Source organism: Heteronotia binoei, chromosome 3 (assembly GCF_032191835.1).
Source record: "Heteronotia binoei isolate CCM8104 ecotype False Entrance Well chromosome 3, APGP_CSIRO_Hbin_v1, whole genome shotgun sequence".
NCBI classification, from domain to species: Eukaryota; Metazoa; Chordata; class Lepidosauria; order Squamata; family Gekkonidae; genus Heteronotia; species Heteronotia binoei.
In genome coordinates, this window is record NC_083225.1 from 161,949,358 (window position 1) to 161,968,442 (window position 19,085).

The following is a 19,085-nucleotide window of genomic DNA, read 5'->3' on the forward strand; positions in this document are numbered from 1 at the left end:
TGAAAACACAATTCTTCAAAAAGAGAAAGAGGAGTCTATTTTGTCTATACTGATGATGAACATCACAGTATAGCCACAGTCTGTGTGTGTGTGTGTGTGTGTGTGTGTGTGTGTGTGTGTGTGTATATATATATATATATATATAATTTTTTTTGGCCACTGTGTGCCACTGTTCTTAACATCAACAGAATGCACTAGAAAGCTTCCTATCCTCACAGTGATGCAAATGGAACTGAGGGAAGGGGGTGCCTGCCATCAGAGCATGTGACATGTTCGGCAGGGAATCCCACACAAACACCACCTCTGAAAGGGGCAGAGCACCCCCTTCAGAGTTTTTAAGTAGAAAGAAAATGTCCATGGCTAGCCTGTGCAGGAGTAGTCTAAGTGTGGGGGGCTGCACAAGAAGACAGGCAAATAGACAGGTTCAAGAGGGGGTTAGATAAAAATATGGAGCAGAGGTCCATCAGTGGTTATTAGTCACAGTGTGTATATATACGTGTGTGTGTATGTATAATTTTTTTGGCCACTATGTGACACAGAGTGTTGGACTGGATGGGCCACTGGCCTGATCCAACATGGCTTATCTTATATTCTTATGTAATAAAGACTTTCAGTTAAAAAAACAAAATGGGTTAATAATGTCATCAACTCAGCACATATGGGTACAAATTCAGCAATAGCAGCACTGAGCTGTGTGCTGATTGAGTTTATATCCTGGTTTCCTTCCATGTAATCAGTGGCATACACAATGTTCCAAGGATGTCTTGTATCTAGGCTCAGAACTAATGCTGGTCTTCTCAGCTTCACCAGTTTTGTTGCATGCTACCGTTGACTTTTCAGTACTTCCTATCCTGCTTCCTTTTCTGTGCTATCATTGTTGGGAAGTTGCCATCTGGGTGCAGCTTCAGGACAAACATAGTACAATGAAATCTAACTGTGAACTTGTTTACTTAGCATACAGTTTAATCTACAACATGAAAATTCACATGTCAGCTAGTTTCTGTGGTATCTTCTTACTGCTCCAGATAATTCTTTTCTTGGGCAAGTTATTTTTAACAACAGATGTACTCAACCCTTATTTTTTGTTCAAATCATGTGAATAACTGATTCAGTATTGAGGCAGAGAGCCATGCATTTCCTGAAGCTTTCTGAAATGCCAACTAACCAACTTTGGTCTACTTGTCTTCAATAGCTTATAAGGAAGGCAGCAAATCTGCTAAACGTCACCTCTTACTATGTCAAAGCATACAAAATAAGGTGGCTGACATATCTATAACATAGCCTAGGGATATTCACTGCATTTATAACTGAGCTGAAATTGTCATTCATCTGTGCTGACCACCACTTATGGTATGTCATTAACAACTACAATATACTGCTTTTGTTACTAACAAGTACACATATTACACTTATTGAATACAACAGCTTCAAACTAACCCACATGATTTCCTGTAGCAAGTGCTCTAGCTACAACAGATGTACACAAGAAAGCCACTGTGGAAAAATATACCTACATTAGAGGTTACTCCCACACATCTTGCAGTAAGTCATTCCATGGACTGTTTCTAAGTACTATGGGAAGACAATATGGATCCTGGAGAAAATATGATCCAACACTGAGAAGAAGGCAAGCCAAATTCTTAAGATGTCAGAAGAGCTGATCAATTTGGAGCAGTTCATCTTTCATACTCTATCCAGTCAGTTCCCCAGGTATATAAATTCACTCTTATTGCATGTGGAGATATAGCAGTATATTACTCTAAGCTACAGTTAACGCAAACCATGATTTGCAAGTCCTCTTCAGGCATAGTTCCCAATTCCATTTTACTAGGCAATTACAAACCACGGTTCATCAGTTCAGATACCATGCAAACCACAGCTAAGATCGATTAACTCAGCCAACATGTTCTGCAAACACTGAAGCTATCAACCTTCAGAACTAGCTTTACAAAGAGTGCACTAATTAAGCCTTGATGTAACAAAGGCAAACTGTGATAGTACTGTGAAGGTATTTTAGGTACAATCCTACATCCTTCTAAACCCATTGAAGTCATTCCACTGTTCTAGTATGAAGCATGACTTTATTCTAATAATGGAACATGCCCAGCAATCTAGGTGTGCTGAGTGTTATATTAATACTGAAATTGTGCTTGTACAGACTTTGCATTAATTTTTCTCCAGGGTCTAGGTCCCTTGCATAATGCATTTCTGTTCTCCACATTTGTCTTCTTTCCTGATCATGGAATCAATCCATTTCCCTCTGCCTGCAGCCCTAGAAAACTTCTCCTTTCTCATTCTCTTCCCCCCCCCCCTGCAAAGGCAAGGCAACCAAGTGAAAATCTTAAAATTCTCCATCCCCAATAAAAACAAGTATAAAATAATTGAACAGAAAACAGATCCAGGGGTAACTTTGCTTGTGAGTTAAGGACACCTGAGTTGCTCGCACAGTCAATCCCTCACTTTAAACACACAACCTCCCCTCCCCAACCGTTTTTTCAAATGTAAAATCCCTCTAGGTCTCAATATCACATTCAGCAAAGTCCCAAGGGAGAAGTTTCGAAGAAATGTTTGGAGAATACTCAGACGCAAAACCAATTCCGAACACTATAACGAGCGCAAGCCTTACCTACTCTGAACACGAGGGATCTCCAAATTTCAGGGCAGAAAACGCTCTGCTCGGGATTTTTGTTTTTTAGCAGAGAACGACAAAAGGGAACTTCGAACTGTGGGCGGAGGGGCGAGAAGAGGGAGCGGCGGGGGGAGGGATTGCTCCAGTATGGAGGCAGCATGCAAACCGGGTCACAAAAGCCCCAGGGCGGCCGCGGGGAGGGAGGAGAAAGGAGAGGCGACGGGGTGGGGGTGGGGCAGCAGGGCTTCTCCCTCGCGCACTTTGTTGGCAGAGGAGGACCCAACTCCAGCGGAGTTACAGCCGCCGACCGAGCAGCCAGCCCCCCGAGACTAACTCCAGCCGCCAGCTCCCGAAGCCCGGGCTGACCCAGGTCAAGCGCCGGAGCTCGACGGGGTACTTCATCTCGCGTCCCTCCAGCTCCGCACGAAGCAGCTCGGAGTGGCGCTAATCCCCCTGGAGGCGGAAGGAGAGGGAGATTAACGCTTCCCTTTGGGCGGGAAACCTCGAATTACAGAAGACGGGGAACAATTAGCCTGACCTTCTTAAGGCGCAAAACACTTGAGGGAAGGGAGGTTATTGCCACAGGAGGAAAATGCCGCCCTCCCTCCCGGAATGCGCGCTCTATGTCGAACCCCACTTCTCCCGCTTGACGACGGAGGGGGCGCTTAGTCTCAAAATAACGGTTTTATTCGAGGGGGGAGGGTTGAGGGCGCGCGCTTCCCTTACCTCGCGCCACATTCCATCTCGCTCCTCAGTCGCGGGTGGGCGGGCGCGCGCGCTCCCTAAACGGCGCGCGAACACGACTTTCTCCCCTCCTCACACTGGTGGGAGACTCATAGTAAGCAGCAACTAGCTCTCCATTCCACCATTTCGTCCCCTCCCCTTTATCTGGTCCCGCCCACTGCCTTCCTCACGGTGGGGGAGGGGGGTCAGGGCATGTCCTCTCGAGCAAAACTGATTGGAGCTGGCAGTTCTGTGTCTCGCGGGTTTATTTATTTATTTTCAAACCGACGGTGGCATCCCAACAGCCTCTCCCCCTCCCCCCCCGTTGTATCTTCGCCCTGTTGGCCGCTGGTCGGGATCCGTTTCCGTTCTTAATTCAGGCTGACCAGGCTTCACTCTCTCGTCACGCACTGCTCAGGTAGCTTCCGACTCCCTCCAGAGCTCTTAACTCACAGGGCCATGTAGAGGTCCCCACAGGATTCCCCTTCTGAAGGCAATTTTCATTTTAGAAGAGGAGGAGGGCAGAGGGAGTCTGGAGGTCTCACTGAATCCGGCAACACCTTAGACTAGAGACCAATGGGATGTTCAGGGTATAAGTTTTTGAGAGTCAGGGAACTTTTGGAAAATTCATACTTTGGAAATCTTGTTGGCTGCTGGACTCGATTCTAGCTGCTTTACTGCTAACCAACAGTAACTGTCTGGAGGTCTTATTGTTGCTGTTCTAGACTCCATTTGAGAGACCCAAGTTCAAATTCTCAGTTAATCAAGTTCACTTGGTGAAGTTGGGCAAGCAGACTTTCTTCTATTTAACTTGCAGGTTTGTGAGGATAAAACGAGAGGAGGGGGGAAATCCTATTGCCGTTTAAATATTCTGCCTTGCGCACAAAAGGGTTTTTGGCTGCCTCTCTGACTAGGCATGTAACTTTTAAAAGTATAGTTTAATAAGGAATTTTCCTACCACTAGCCTTGGCTATTGAACTTGAAGGTATTTGTTTTCCATTGAATTGTTTTTAGGATTAGATTACTCTTCTCTTCCCATTTATATACATTTCCCCACCAATTATCAAGGCATTTAACAAGAGTATTTATTTTTGTATTTCCATGGAGGATATTTAAAGTTTTGCAGGAATAGGTCTCAATTTCATTTTTAGAATACTGCAGAAGAGGGAAGTGTTGGTCAGGGTAAAGGAGGGAGGTCTCTATCTTGCCTGTATTAATTAAACTAATGTTGCATGAAGAATGTGACCTCATCTTTCTTTGCTTGGGATTTTGTCCTTTGCAGCTAGCTTTGTGACAAAGGCTTTTGTTTAGTTTGTTTAAGGAACCTTAGGAAAAATTTAGCCAGCTGTCATATAAGATTTTGAAGAGTGGGAAGAAATAGGTGATCTTCCCTAACATTTCAGAAAACAGGATTTTAAAGTTATCTTAAATCAAATGCCAATTAGTCTTTTTTAAGCTACCTGAGCAAAGTGGAGGGTTTTGTCCATTATTTTCATTTTAACCCTTGTGGGGCTGGGGATTTGTGAGGGACAAGGCACAAATTAAAACCACAGGAAGCATAGTCGCTAGATCCTCCATAAAGTATTAAGGCCCCTGTTGTATCTGATTAAATATAAGCAGCTTGGCAGATGTGTTGTTAGAGGTATGGACAAAGCCCTTACCTATTCTGCCTGAGATCTTTATATACTTACAACTGCTTAGAGGCTTGGCTACCTTTTTCACATCCAGACCTGCAAACCACATATGCATGTGTAAGTTTATAATGATCTTTTTTAAAATGCATGTTTCTTGATCATCAAAATATGCATTATGTTTATGAATGATGCGTGTGAGGAGAGTTTTGTGCTGAAGCAGAATGTGAAATACATTATCTTTTCCAAAACTCTACAAAAAGGTTTCTGAGCCTTGAATTAAATCATTGAATTAGGGGGAAAGGCCAACTACGGAAGATAACATCCATTGCATTAGTAAGTGAAGGGCAGTTTCCAGGGACAACCAAATTCATAGTACAGTGTCATAGCAATTTTTCCCCTTTTCTTGGCTAATTCCTTTTCTTTTCCAGGAAATATGTTTTCTCCCTGTCTTTTCCTTAAAAATGGATTGCTGCCCAACAATGAACGTAAGCTGGTAAAGGCCAATACAGGGTAACAGCAAGAAAGTGGCACATTCCAGTCTCCCACTTTGAGCTCCCTGAGAGAGTCTGAATAAGAAATTTAAGTTACTTTTTAATCCTTGCTGTATCCTGTACTTTTTCTAACAGGACTTTGCATTATTCCCCCACTTCCAAATGTATGGTAACAACATATTGTATTCTACATGTTTGGATATGGTTGCTAGGTCCAACTTAGGAAACATCTGGGGAGCCAAGAGACTTTGGGGGGTGGAGCCTGGAGACCTTCCAGTTCCCTAAATAAATACAGTAGTGCAGTTTCCCTGAATACAGTCTTCGTTTCCTTGTCCTCTCTTTTGCCTACCCTGGCAGCTGCACTTCCCCTGAATGAAAGTGAGATTTGTCATACCCCCACAAGTCCCCTTGACGGGCTTTGGAAGCATTTCCAAACATGACTTTTAAAAGGGACACATATACGCACTCACAAACTAACCAAAATAAACAGAGTTTGCAAGCCCACATTTTTGTGATCTCATAGGGGCACTTTACTCATGGGAGTTGCTGATTGTAACCATCGACTGTATTTCATCCAGCATCTTCAGACAGGAACACAAAAGGCAAGCAGCCTAGGGGGTGGAGTTTTCCTTCACCCATAATCAGGTTTTAGCTCTTTCTAGCTCTTTCCTGTCCATTTTACTAAAGAAGTGAAACAGAGGGACTCTGGTCTCTACCATTCTCACAAGCTTCACACACTCATGGTTCTGCCTGATCAGCCTGCCCCCTGCTTTCCTCCTGCTAACATTTAAAGGCACACACATTTTCAAAACACAAACAGTTGCAAACGCCTTGTAAGCCTACCGAGATTTAAAGGCACACGGTGGCTGTTGGGGCAGGGCTTTCTCCTACCAGCCAGCTGGCTGGCGGCAGGGAGGAGCCTGCAAAACTGGGGGACCCCCTGCTGGGACCTGGGGACTGACAATCCTATGTTTGGCAGGAAATTATTCTATGCATTACAGAATTTCTCTAGTTTGTACTTTTAAAAGGTAAGTGATACTGGCTTTTTAAAATTATGTGTTAAAATGATGTATATTTCTCATTTCTTTAAACTGAAAAAAAAACCTATAAGGGAAAAAAATCAAAATCCTGCAACTAAATAGAATTTTAAAGAAAAGAAAAGGTGGCGGGCGGGGGGGAAGGGTATATTTAAAGTGGAGACAAATACATAACAACTATGGTGGTAGATCTACACATAAGTTTCTATAAAAAGTTGCCAAATATCTAAAAATAAATCCATACGCGGTTGTCATCTATATGCTTATGCATTCAAATATCCATAAAGCTCTAAGGTTGTCAATTCATTGATTTATTAGAGGTGGGCATTTATCTTTCCAGTGTTGTAAATATTACAATGCTGTATATGAATCAGCCACATTCTGTTAAGAGAATGGAGCTAGCTGAATCAATAAATCATTAGATTCTGTCAGCAGTCCTGTTGTAAACACATCAAGCATCAGAATGCTTAAAATGTTTGCTTTGATTAGCACAACTTTTGGTAGCTTGTCCCTTGACACAGGCTAAAACAACCTCACCAACACATCACTATCATTTATATCTGTTGTAGCAGGAGAAAGAAAATCTATTTTTAAACAAGCTTCCATGCAGAAGTTCTGCCTTCAATCATCACACCATTTCTCCTTTAAGTTGGAGCAAATGAGGCTTTTTCTTTGTGCTGGCTTAAAAGGAGAAGTCTCAAAAGCCCCATGAGTCTTGCTTAGGAAGAGCATGACATCATGTTGAAGCATCCCCAGAAACTGAGGGCATGCTGTGTGAAGCAATCCGAGAAAGTCTTTAAAAAGAGAGTCTAAAATATTCAGAATTCTAGAGCTGAATTGTTAAGACAGGCTGTAAATGCATTCTGGGGAGGAGATATTAAGTCTGCGAAGATATTCTAATGGAAAATATTTGGTTTACCTAAATATTTGGTTGTTATAGCAATCTCTGTATTATTTATATGATTTTATCCTTAGGTAGTAGTGTGCAGAAAGTAAACTATGGTCTTCTGGTCAGTGGACCAACTAGTGCCTGCTGGCTTCTGGGATTCTTTCAAAGACTGATGGATTAAATGAATGTTGTCTCATCCAGAGAAGTACCTTTTATATTCTTAAACAAGAGACCAGTTAATATAGATGAAAAAGGTAGTCCCCTGTGGAAGCACCGAGTTGTTACTGACCCATGGGGTGATGTCACATCCTGACGTTTTCTTGGCAGACTTTTTAGGTGTGGTATAGATTAGTCCCACCTTAACTGATGAGATATCCTGAGTATGCAGACTGGCTTTGTACATTCAAACCACACTAGTAAGCTATGGAAATAGTCATTAAAACAAAGTAGACAGTACAAGACTGAGCATCCACCACTGCCTTAAAGGATATTTTCCTATGTACATGCATACTTCTACCAAGAAATATAGTTGGAAGAGGCCGTGAAAATTAGTTCAGTCAAATTGTATTTTGATTTGATCAACTAACATAATGTTTCATCATTCAGGTGACTTCCAGGAGCACTACACATGACTACCATGCAACAAAACACCACAATATACAAGTATGCAGGGATATTAATGGCCAATGGTTGTATTCAGTAGAGGAACTGAGTGTTAAAAAATTGTTTTACTTTGGGATACTATTTACATATGTGCATGGGGAGAACCTGGTGTTCATATGACACTGCCTCATAGTGAATCAGGCCATTGATCTATCAAAGTCAGTACTGTCTACTCAGACTGGCAGATGCTGGGTCTCAAGAAGAGGTCTTTCACATCAGCCACTACCTGATTCTTTTAGATGGAGGTGCTGGGGAGTGCACCTGGGACCTTCTCCATGTCAAGCAGCAGATGCTCTACCACTGAGCCAGGGCCATCTCCCAATTTATGTTGCAGATTTCATTTTCATTGTTGAGAGCTATACTGACTTCTCTTTTAAAATAATCACATTTAATATTCTCTCCTTGCACCCTCTCAAAACCTAACACAAGGGTGGGGGGAAGCATGTGATACAGAATGCTAAGATGGATCTTTGCCCCCAAGATGATAGTGTTTTTACATGTAAGGAAGTATTAAAACATAATCTAGCCTCAGTTGTACATTATAGGTAAAGTATATCCTGCTGAATATATAAATACCATGTATTGTTGCAAAATTTTAAAGACAAACTCTATTGATTTCATTTGGACTAAACGCCAGTTAAATATCCTTAGAATCACAGATTCACTGTTCAAGAGCAATCCTGAATGTGTGATGACTAATAATTATTTCTATAACAATGCCTAGTACACAAAATTTATGTTTCATTTATTCTATTTGCCTGAAAGGAAGGCAAGTTTTTTTTTCCATATGCGCTGTCAAGAAAAAGAAGGGTGTGTCTTAAATTTGTCTACAAGGTACAATTTCTACAGAAATAAAAACCATTTTGTATATAACCATTTTTGTAGGGGGCAGCAATATTAAACTCAGGGTCATCTTCCTTTCAAATAAATGTAGGTATAGAATCAGAGTTAAAAGGGGCCATACAGACCATCTAGTCCAACCCCCTGCTCCATGCAGGATCAGCCTAAAGCATCTCCAACAAATAATCATCCAACCACATTTTGAAGACTACCAATGAAGGGGAGCTCACCACTTTCCTAGGCAGCTGGTTCCACCTCTGAACTACTCTGACGGTTAAAACAAAAAGTAGGTATTTATGTGAACAAGCTCTTAATTTTGTCAAGCATTAAGTCGTGTATTAATGTCCAGCCTTTTGTTCAGTCAGATATGTAAGGTATAAAAGTCAATATGTAAGGTATAAAAGTTCATTCCCACTTAAGGAGTACTTCTCACATATACTAAATATGAATATAGAGCATACAAACACATGGCAAAAGCAGAAACAAATCTGCTTACCTATAACTTTTGTTTATCTGGTCCAGAGTCAGTGATATTGCTAGCTGGCACAACTAGATGCACTTCTCTGCACAGCTTTTCTTTTGTATGAAAGAGAATAGTCCAACTATGAAAACCAAACTAAAAGGATTGTAAGAAACAGTAGCAGATCACCAGTTCAACTGATACAATAATTGCAAGCATTGTTAGTTGGTAAAAGCAGACATTTTGGGGAAACAAGAGCCTATTATTTAAGAAAAAGAAGATGTCAAAATTGAAAATGATTATCCCTGCACAATAAATGGATAGCAGAAAAGGATAAAGAGAGACCTTAATTTAACTATAATTCTAGCTGAATTCTTTTCCAGTGAGCGTTGAGTTTCCTGGGAAAAGATGTACTTTTTGTGCTTTATACATCAGAAGACCGATTTGATTTCTCATGGGATAAATAAACAGTAATGTAAAAGTAACAAATATGTTTAGAAAACACAGAACATAGCATTTCTCTTAAGCATCTTAATTCAAGAGTTTATTTTTAGCATTACTTTGTACCTGCTTGTTTCTGTGCAATCTGACATTCCAATTTCGTATTATGTACTGTGACAAGGTTCTAATGCACCTGTATTTCTGAATAGTGTAGACCATATTCTTAGTGTAATGCATGAAAGTGTATTTATCTGTTTTCTAATATTGTAGTGCAATTTCTAAATACAGGTTGAATGCTTTACTGTTTTTTAAGTGCCTTGATTCTTTCTATGTCTAATGCTGGTATCAAAATTTTTTTGAATAGGAAGCACGTCCATTTATTTAAAAATTATCTACAAGTACATGTGTTTAGATTCATATCCATGTGGCATGATAAAAATAAGCTGTAACAATAATTAATGTATTAAAAACTTGGCATCACTTTGATACACCACTATGGATTGGCCCTTCTGAACTAAAGATGATAGCTTCCAGATGATGGGAGCTGTTTTTCCCCTTTTTAATTTTTTTTTGCCAAGACCTTCCCCTCCCCTTTTTTCTCTGGTGGAAAAATATGGCATTTTGGAGAACACTGGGGGGGGGGGGAACTTATGAAAAATTTTCCTCTTTTGGAATTAGTAAAATTCTTTTAAAGACAATGTTTTGGACACTTGGGATATGCATTATGAAGATTTTAATATGAAGCAGTTACAACATTAGATAATGGTAATTCCTGTGTGTGCTGTAGACATATACAACATAATTTCAAGCATATATTGCCAAATGTGACTAATTTTGATCTCTTATTGTCTAATCTGATTGGCAGCTAATGCTGGAGATTGAATCTGGAACCTTCTGCATGCAGAGTAGATATGTCCCATAATGGAGCCATGGCCCTACCCCATCCAAATGTGCTCATAGCCCTGTTATGATTGCATCAGAATATTTTATGAAGATAACACACATTTTTTCCTTCACAAAATTTGTGTTTTCTGTTTTCAACTTTAATTTTCCCCCTATGTCACATATGGCAAAAGTAAGGTATTTAGAAAAGAGTGCAGTAGTTGGCAGCAGTAGTTTTTTCTTTGGGTAATAGGTATACCCAATATTGTTCTTGTAGAAAATGAAGGCATATTTCATAAATATGACAAATAATACAATTTTATATGCAAAGTTATAAATGATGCTGTGAGGGAGCCAGTCAGAAACTTTACTCGGGAGGCGAACACTTTACATTTCTCCCCGGTCATCTTCCCTCAGTCCCTCAGTAACACTCCTAGAAATCCTGTCAGAACTATTAATAATTAATAGACGATTTTAAAGTCAAAAACTACAAAATATTTATTAGGTAACAAAAGGCAAGGAAGAGGGGTGAAATAATATTGATTATAACTGTTCAATATTAAAAGGCAGCTGGTTGGCAGAATAAATCAATTACAGAGAGTTGAGACTAATCAGACTGAGGTGAAATATAACACTACTTGGGCAGAATATCTTTAAAATAAACAATAAACCAGGCAGGTTTCAGAATCCCACCAGATTATATTTCACACAGGCTGTGCCTTCTGGGCACTCAAAATGCTGTTACTACAGTTGTTTTACCCCTAGCTTTGGCAGTGCCAAATCATAAGCATAACAAACTTCAATCACTCTTCCACACACACATAGAGAACTGACTGCTGTCAGTATTCTCCCTCACAGACCCTTTCACACTAGCTATCTTCCAGGACTCGCACCCCTCAATACCGATGTGTCTCAGCCCCACAGCTAGTCTTCTGGTCTGAGTCTTGGGTAACCCTGCTGATCACCAGACTCCAGTTCTCCCCTCAATGTGCATTTGTGTGATCTTATTTGTACTTGGAGATTGCCTGATGCTCTGGCAAAATCTCCCTTAGAGAGTTTCAAACCACTTGAAAACTCCCTCTTCCAGACAGAGTCCACTCAGCTCTGTCTCCCACAAGGAGCCCAGCCACTCTGGCCGCTCTCAGCCCCTCGTCCAGTTGGTTTTACAACTGCCCGGCCTAAGCCCACTGTCTTCACTTCAGACTGGTATACTGAAGACTTCTCTCAAAAACTCCCTGGCTCAGACTAAAATCCTGAGGTGTTTCTGCTGCTAAGAAAAACCTCAAAAGGATACTTTTCTGTTGCTCGGGCAACATTCCAGCCAATCGTTGCAAGCCTGTTTCTCAGCTCCTCAGGCTAAGTGCCTGAGTTCGTCACAGATGCATTTTCAGTTGTTAAAGTAACAACTGAATGGCCATCCAGACTCTGCCTCAGATCATCTGTCTGAGGCTTTGGGAGCCATGGCTATGTGGTTGCAACAGAGCTGGTTGAGGCTTAATCTAACCAAGACAGAGGTCCTGTACCTTCGCCAAGGTGGAGTAGAGTTGGTTATCCAGCTCCCAGCCCTGGATGGTGCACTACTTACACTGGCCCAGAAAGTGAAGAGCTTGGGAGTGACCTTGGATGCCTCCCTTTCTATGGAGGCCCAGGTCACTGCAGCTGCCAGATCTATTTTTTATTATCTTTGGCAGATCAGGCAGCTAACACCCTATCTCTCCCCTCAGGACTTGGCTACAGTGACCCATGCAATGGTCACTTCCAGGTTGGATTACTGTAACTCACTCTACACGGGCTTGGCCATGGGGCTAATCTGGAAACTCCAGCTGATGCAAAATGCAGTGGCATGTTTGCTAACTGCATTGCCTTTCTGGGCAAGCATACGGTCAGTTCTGTGCCAATTGCACTGGCTACCTATTGAGTACTGGACTCTCTTCAAGGTTTTGGTACTGACATTTAAAGTTTTGCATGGCCTGGGACTGAAATATCTGAGGGACCATCTCTCCCCATATTTGTCTCAAAGGATTTTGGTTCAGCCAATCACTATCTGCTGGTTGTCCCCAGCCCAAAGAACATCCATCTAGCCTCGACTAGAGCCAGGGCTTTTTCTGCCCTGGCTCTGACCTGGTGGAACATACTTCTATTTGAGATTAGGGCCCTACCTGATTTACTATCTTTTTGACGGGCCAGGACCAGATGTACATTTTTTTGAGCGGTGGCAAAATTAAAAAATGATGCCATCTTGTGGCCCCATTCTATCTTATGGGCCCATAAAATAGAATGGACTCTATACCCAATTTGGCGCGCACCCACTCCACAGTGCCCAGGGCAAGCACCCTCTCTGCCTCTCCCTAGATCTGGCCCTGCATAGGGCCTGTAAAATGGAACTGTTCCGCCAGGACTTTGAGTGAAGTAGCAATGCCCATAGTACATTGAGTCTGGCCTCTATTGTTGCAGCATTCCACTGTCTATCAGGTCTATTGAGATATTATCAGTTCCAGCTTTGTTTGCACTATGGCCAAATTAGTTGTCTTCCACCTGAAATGTAGTAATGTTATTGTTTTAACTGTTTAATTTACTTCTAATTTTATTGCTTATTGTTATTGTTTAAGTTTGTTGTAATCCGCTCTGAGTCCATTCACAGGATAGGGCAGACTAGAAATTAACAAAAATTAACAAAATTAAAAAATAATATTAGACTTATTATTTATTTATTTGTTTTAATTAACAGAGGATTGTCAAAGGGGATATACCCTATGTGTCCTTGAGAACACAATTCAGCACAATTAAAGACAATTCAAGGGCCCAGTTTTAAGGATGCCCCATGTGTAGCTAACTGCTTTTGTTTACGATGGGGTGGTTCTACCACTCCACTGAGCAAAGTTGGAAGCCTTCCTCCAAACTTAAGTTCATACAAAAATTAAACTTTTGATTTTGAAAGTACATTTTTAATTTTAAAATGTTATTTTTTAAAATTGCATTCCATATAAACTTTCTCACTGCTTCTGAGGTGCAGTGATCATAATTTAAAAACTAGTAAAACCTATCAACCATAATCAACAATTTATTGCAAAAAAAATCAAATATTACTGAAAGTCTGGAATGAATTAAAAAGCCACTAACCAACAGAAACAGATGACTGAATATTAAAAAAAAACAACCCTCACTCTCTCAACACAACCAACACCAGTTACTAAAATTAGCCAGGTTAGGCACTAGGAAAACAGCTACAAGGAGGGTTATAGAGATGAGGTACAACAACAGAAAAGGTCCTGTATCAGTGTACACACCTCTCATTTGCAAGTTCAGGATGTATCAAGCAAGACTTTTGCAGACGATCTGAACTGATGGGTAAATTCATAAGTTTATGATGCAGTAGATATATGCAAGGGAAAATATAGCATTATTTTCCATAATAAATCTGTCTGCATATCCATTCTCTGAATTAATCCACACACACATGTTTAACAATAGCAATATTTAATGAATTTTAAAATAATATCTGGTCAGATCAACCATCTGTCTGGAATAGTCTACTATTCTGATAGCTCTTCTTGGCAGATACAAAAGAGCTATTACAAAGTATAAATTACCCATTTCTTCATTATTCATTTTCAGCTTCTGCCCATTTAAGGATTTAACACTGAAGAAATATTTGTTCTATAAATATAAACAATCCTTTCCCCACACAAGCCCCAGAGAGCACTACAATCAAGTTTGTTAAATCTGTTAAAGATCCCCGGGCTAAAGGATGCCCATCTGACTATTATGAGGGCAAGAGCCTTCTCTGTGGCTGCGCCTGCCCTCTGGAATGCCCTCTCTGAAGAGACCAGGGCCTTGCAGGATTTGCTACAATTCTGCAGGGCCTGTAAGACATACCTGTTTAGGCAGGCTTTTAATAACTAACTGGAGGTGCTCCTAACATCTACGGGGGTGCGCAGTACCCAGCATCCCACAGCATTAACATAAATTATTTTGAACCAGTCAGAATGCCAACTGAAACTGTATTTAAAACTGCTTTTAATATTTTAATGTTTTATTGTAATAATTTAAATCTTTTATCAAATTGTTAACTGTTGTTAGCCTCCCTGAGCCTGGCAGGGAAGGGTGGGATATAAGTGCAAATAAATAAATAAATAAAATCCTGAATTTCTATATTATGTTAATGTCATCCATTATCAGTTTCTCAGAATTGTGTCTTTGTAGTAGAAATATGCAAATTGCTTCAGTGTTTTTATAACAGTCTGATAAAGCTACTTGGAACGACCCCTACAGATACTGATAATGGTCACTGTAATAGGTCAGGATATTGCTTAGTCAACTTATCTGGATCAGGAGATTTAAAATACTGCATTTTAAGCAGTTTCTTTTAGCAAGGCCATCTAGCCAGTAAAAAGTACAACTTACATAAACCATATAATTTCATATTTGATTTGGTACCAATCTTGTGTGATTAATCTGGTAACAAACCTTCTATTATATATGACCAATAAAGAATGACAATTTGACTTCTATCCCTTTAATTTTGTGGTGACCTTTAAAGGATCGATACTTTCTTGGCACTAAGGCAAATTACTTAAGGGATCTTGAAAGCAGTGCTAGGGCTTTCCTCTGTTGTGTCTTTGATTACAACAATTCCCTTTTGCTTATCAATAGAGAGATAATTCGTGCTATTTCTAGTATACAGTCAGCACCATGGAGAGCACTAGTTTCCACTACTAATGCAACACTGAGCAGACCATATAGTAAAGACTGGTAGAATCTGAAGACTGCAGATTATTAATATCACAACTGAACACATCTTTAGAGATTTCTCCTAGTACCATTTTCAATTTCAATTTTACATTTTTATTAGTTCTGAATGCTGCATGTGAAGGCCAATGTGAGTTTGCAAAATAAGCTAAATAAAAACCATCTTATATTCTATTGACCTTTCACATTCCTCATAACTGTTGCTCTTTCTATTATTAACTTACAGCACAATCCTCTGTGTGTTTATTCAGAAGTAAGTCCCATGTTATTCAGAGGGGCTTATTCCTAGGAAGCTGTTTTTAGGATTGCAACCATAGTTTCCCAACTGTACCCTTTGGAAAAGAGACCTTGCTGTATGACATGAAGGTCAGATTTAATGACACATACCATTATTTATTTCAGAGGTTTAGCAGCCAAAGCTCATTATATTGTATGCAGTTGTCATGCCCTCTGAAAAGGCCATTGAGAAAGATGTTTTTAAAAGAGCTTATTTTAAAGCTTGGAAAATTTCAGACTAGTTCAGGAGTATCGAATAAATATGAATGAATAAAACCAAATATTTTCCATATATTTATATATAATAAAGTACATATAAATATGAATGAATAAAACCAAATATTTTTTCAGATACTTCAGCCTTATAACAAGCTTAAATTCATTGGTCATAAATTGATATTTTATTGTCATTTAAAGTGCAGAATTGTATTTATGTACTTTACTTATCGTTCACCCAAGGTAGATTAAATATTTTTAAATGCAGTAAAACCAGTATAATATATATAAATATTAAAACAGGATTAGAGTTAAAGAGTGCAAAAATGACAATATAATACATACAACAGATAATTCAATAAAAAGGTTACAAAATTAGAGAACAATTTTGTGAAACTGAATAATATTTAGAATAAACAATGTAATAAAGATGGATTACAAAATCAGAAAAATGCAAAACGAGTTTGACAGATGCAATAAACAATTCAGTGGAAATTTCCTACATTTTCTCATAGCTATCAAAACTACAGTTCTACCTCCAGGTGATGACTGGAGTTCTCCTGGAATTATAACTGATCTCCATGTGACAGATCAGTTCACCTGAAAAAAATGGCCACTTTATGCCACTTTATGCCTCCTTCCTCAGGTATCTCTAGGTATTTTTCAATCAGCAGCTGGCAACACAAATAATGTTATATCACTAAAATAATTTAATGTAATTTAAAAGAATAATGCAAAAAGTTCATTGGATATCCTTAAGAGTCCGGGCACACATGAAATTGCTTTTTTAAATCTTGGTTATCATCTACAGTATACATTTTTTTAACTGGGTGAGGAAGGACAAGAAAACATACAAATATTTGTGCATACATGTGATTATCTGTTTGCATTTCCATTTTTTCCCTAGTCTCATACTTTCAAATAGTGAATGGCCCACAGCTGCAGAAGGGAAGTTGTAGACACTCTGTAATTTTACTGTCAAACAGTCCTGGAGAGGTCTGTAATTTGTGCAAATGGCATTGTTGCTCCAGTTATTCCTTAAAAGACCATCCTTTACAGAGCTTTCCAAGATTCACAATGCAATCTTATGCAAAGTTGCTCCAGGCCTGAGCCCGCTCATTTTAGTGGGCTTAGATTGGAATAATTCCATATAAGATTACTTTGAAAAATAATCAGAGGTTATGGGAGAGATTTTTAAAATTATTGTGTCAGCTATTTTTCTTAAGTAACAAGCTATAGTTTTCTCAAATGGGCCAAGAAGATGGTGTCATGCAAAATCAGCTTTGCATATATGGCTATATCTACTACAAAGTCCAGACTCAGATAAAGTGATACAATTATATTATTTATTTAAAACATTTCTGTGCTGTCTATCCATCCAAATAGAGTGAACATCAAACATTAAAACATTTCAACAGTATTTCTAATAGATAAATTCATAAAGAATTCAATAAAACATACAAGGAACAACACGGTTGGGGAAGAGGGCCAATAACAGTTATTGGGTGTACACCAAGCAAAACAGACTTTGTCTGCTGACAGAAGACAATGATAGAGGAAGACAGAAAATCTCGCTGGGGATGGAGTTCCAAAGTTTTGGTACCATAACACAATGTCCTTTCTTGGATTGCTACCATTCTAGTCTCAGATGGCAGGGGCACCAGAGATAACAGTCTCCAAAGATAACACAAGTGGACAGGTAGGTTCATATGGGAGAATGTGGTCACCTGAACACATTAAACTGCCTTATACTGAATCAGACCTCTGGTTCATCAGTCAGTATTGACTACTCAGACTGGCAGATGTTCTCTAGGGTCTCAAGTAGAGGTCTTTCACATCACCTACTACCTGATCCCATTAAATGGAATTGCTAGGGATTGAACCTGGGACTTTCTCCATGTCAAGCAGATGCTCTACCACTGAGCCACTGCCCCTCCCTTAATGCATGCTGGCCACAAGCTGTATAGGTCTTTAAAGGTCAATATAAAGTGATCACCTTGCTGGATCAGGGGAATGCTCTAGACATCATTTATCTTGATTTCAGTAAGGCTTTTGATAAGGTTCCACATACTATCCTTGTTGACAAGTTGGTAAAATGCGGCTTGGATCCTGTTACTGTTCGGTGGATCTGTCACTGGTTGTGAATGGTTCCTCATCCTCTTGAAGAGGAGTGACAAGTGGAGTGCCTCAACGATCTGCCCTGGGACCTGTTTCGTTCCACATCTTTATCAATGATTTGGATGAGGGAATAGAGGGAAGGCTTATTAAATTTGCAGATGATACTAAATTGGGAGGGGTTGCAAACACAAAAGAAGACAGAAACAGGATACAGGATGACCTTGACAGGCCGGAAAACTGGGCTAAAATCAATAAAATGAATTTTAACAGAGACAAAGGTAAAGTTCTGCATTTAGGTAGGAAAAATCCAATGCATGGTTATAGGATGGGGGAGTCTTGTCTTAGCAGTAGTATGTGCGATAAGGATCTAGGGTCTTAGTGGATCATACGCTGAACATGAGTCAACAGTGTGATGTGGTGGCTAAAAAGGCAAATGCAATTTTGGGCTGTATCAACAGAAGTATAGTGTCCAGATCATGTGATGTGATGGTATTGCTTTACTCTGCTCTGGTAAGACCTCACCTGGAGTATTGTGTTCAGTTTTGGGCACCACATTTTAAGAAGGATATAGACATGCTGGAATGGGTCCAGAGGAGGGCGACAAAGATGGTGGGGGGTCTGGAGACCAAGTCCTATGAGGAAAGGTTGAAGGAGCTGGACATGTTTAGCCTGAAGAGGAGGTGGCTGAGAGGTGATATGATCACCATCTTCAAGTACTTGAAGGGCTGTCATATAGAGGATGGTGTGGAATTGTTTTCTGTGGCCCTGGAAGGTAGGACCAGAACCAATGGGTTTAAATTAAATCAATAGAGTTTCCGGCTCAACATAAGGAAGAACTTCCTGACCATTAGAGCGATTCCTCAGTGGAACAGGCTTCCTTGGGAGGTGGTGGGCTCTCCTTCCTTGGAGGTTTTTAAACAAAGTCTGTACTCCCCCGTTCATCTCCCAGCACAGGTCATTCATCAGAGTGACAAATGTCATTTCACTCCCATAACCAGGCCTGAGAGCGGATTGGAACAGATCCAAACAATCAGCTT

At 40.0% G+C, this 19,085-nt stretch overlaps 1 protein-coding gene across 4 annotated transcripts in view; it reads right to left on the reverse strand.

Moving 5' to 3' along the window:
• Positions 1-3,595, reverse strand: part of WASF3 (WASP family member 3) — a 62,114-nt gene extending 58,519 nt beyond the window's left edge. Inside the window, exon 1 of one of the 4 annotated variants that reach the window (XM_060234760.1) lies at positions 3,356-3,595. The gene's annotated coding sequence lies outside the window, so the exon portion shown is untranslated. Of the gene's footprint in view, positions 1-2,626; positions 3,069-3,355 lie in introns of those variants that run through there. The other 3 variants (XM_060234761.1, XM_060234763.1, XM_060234762.1) reach the window with 3 other exon arrangements.
• Between the last annotated feature and the right edge of the window lie 15,490 nt (positions 3,596-19,085).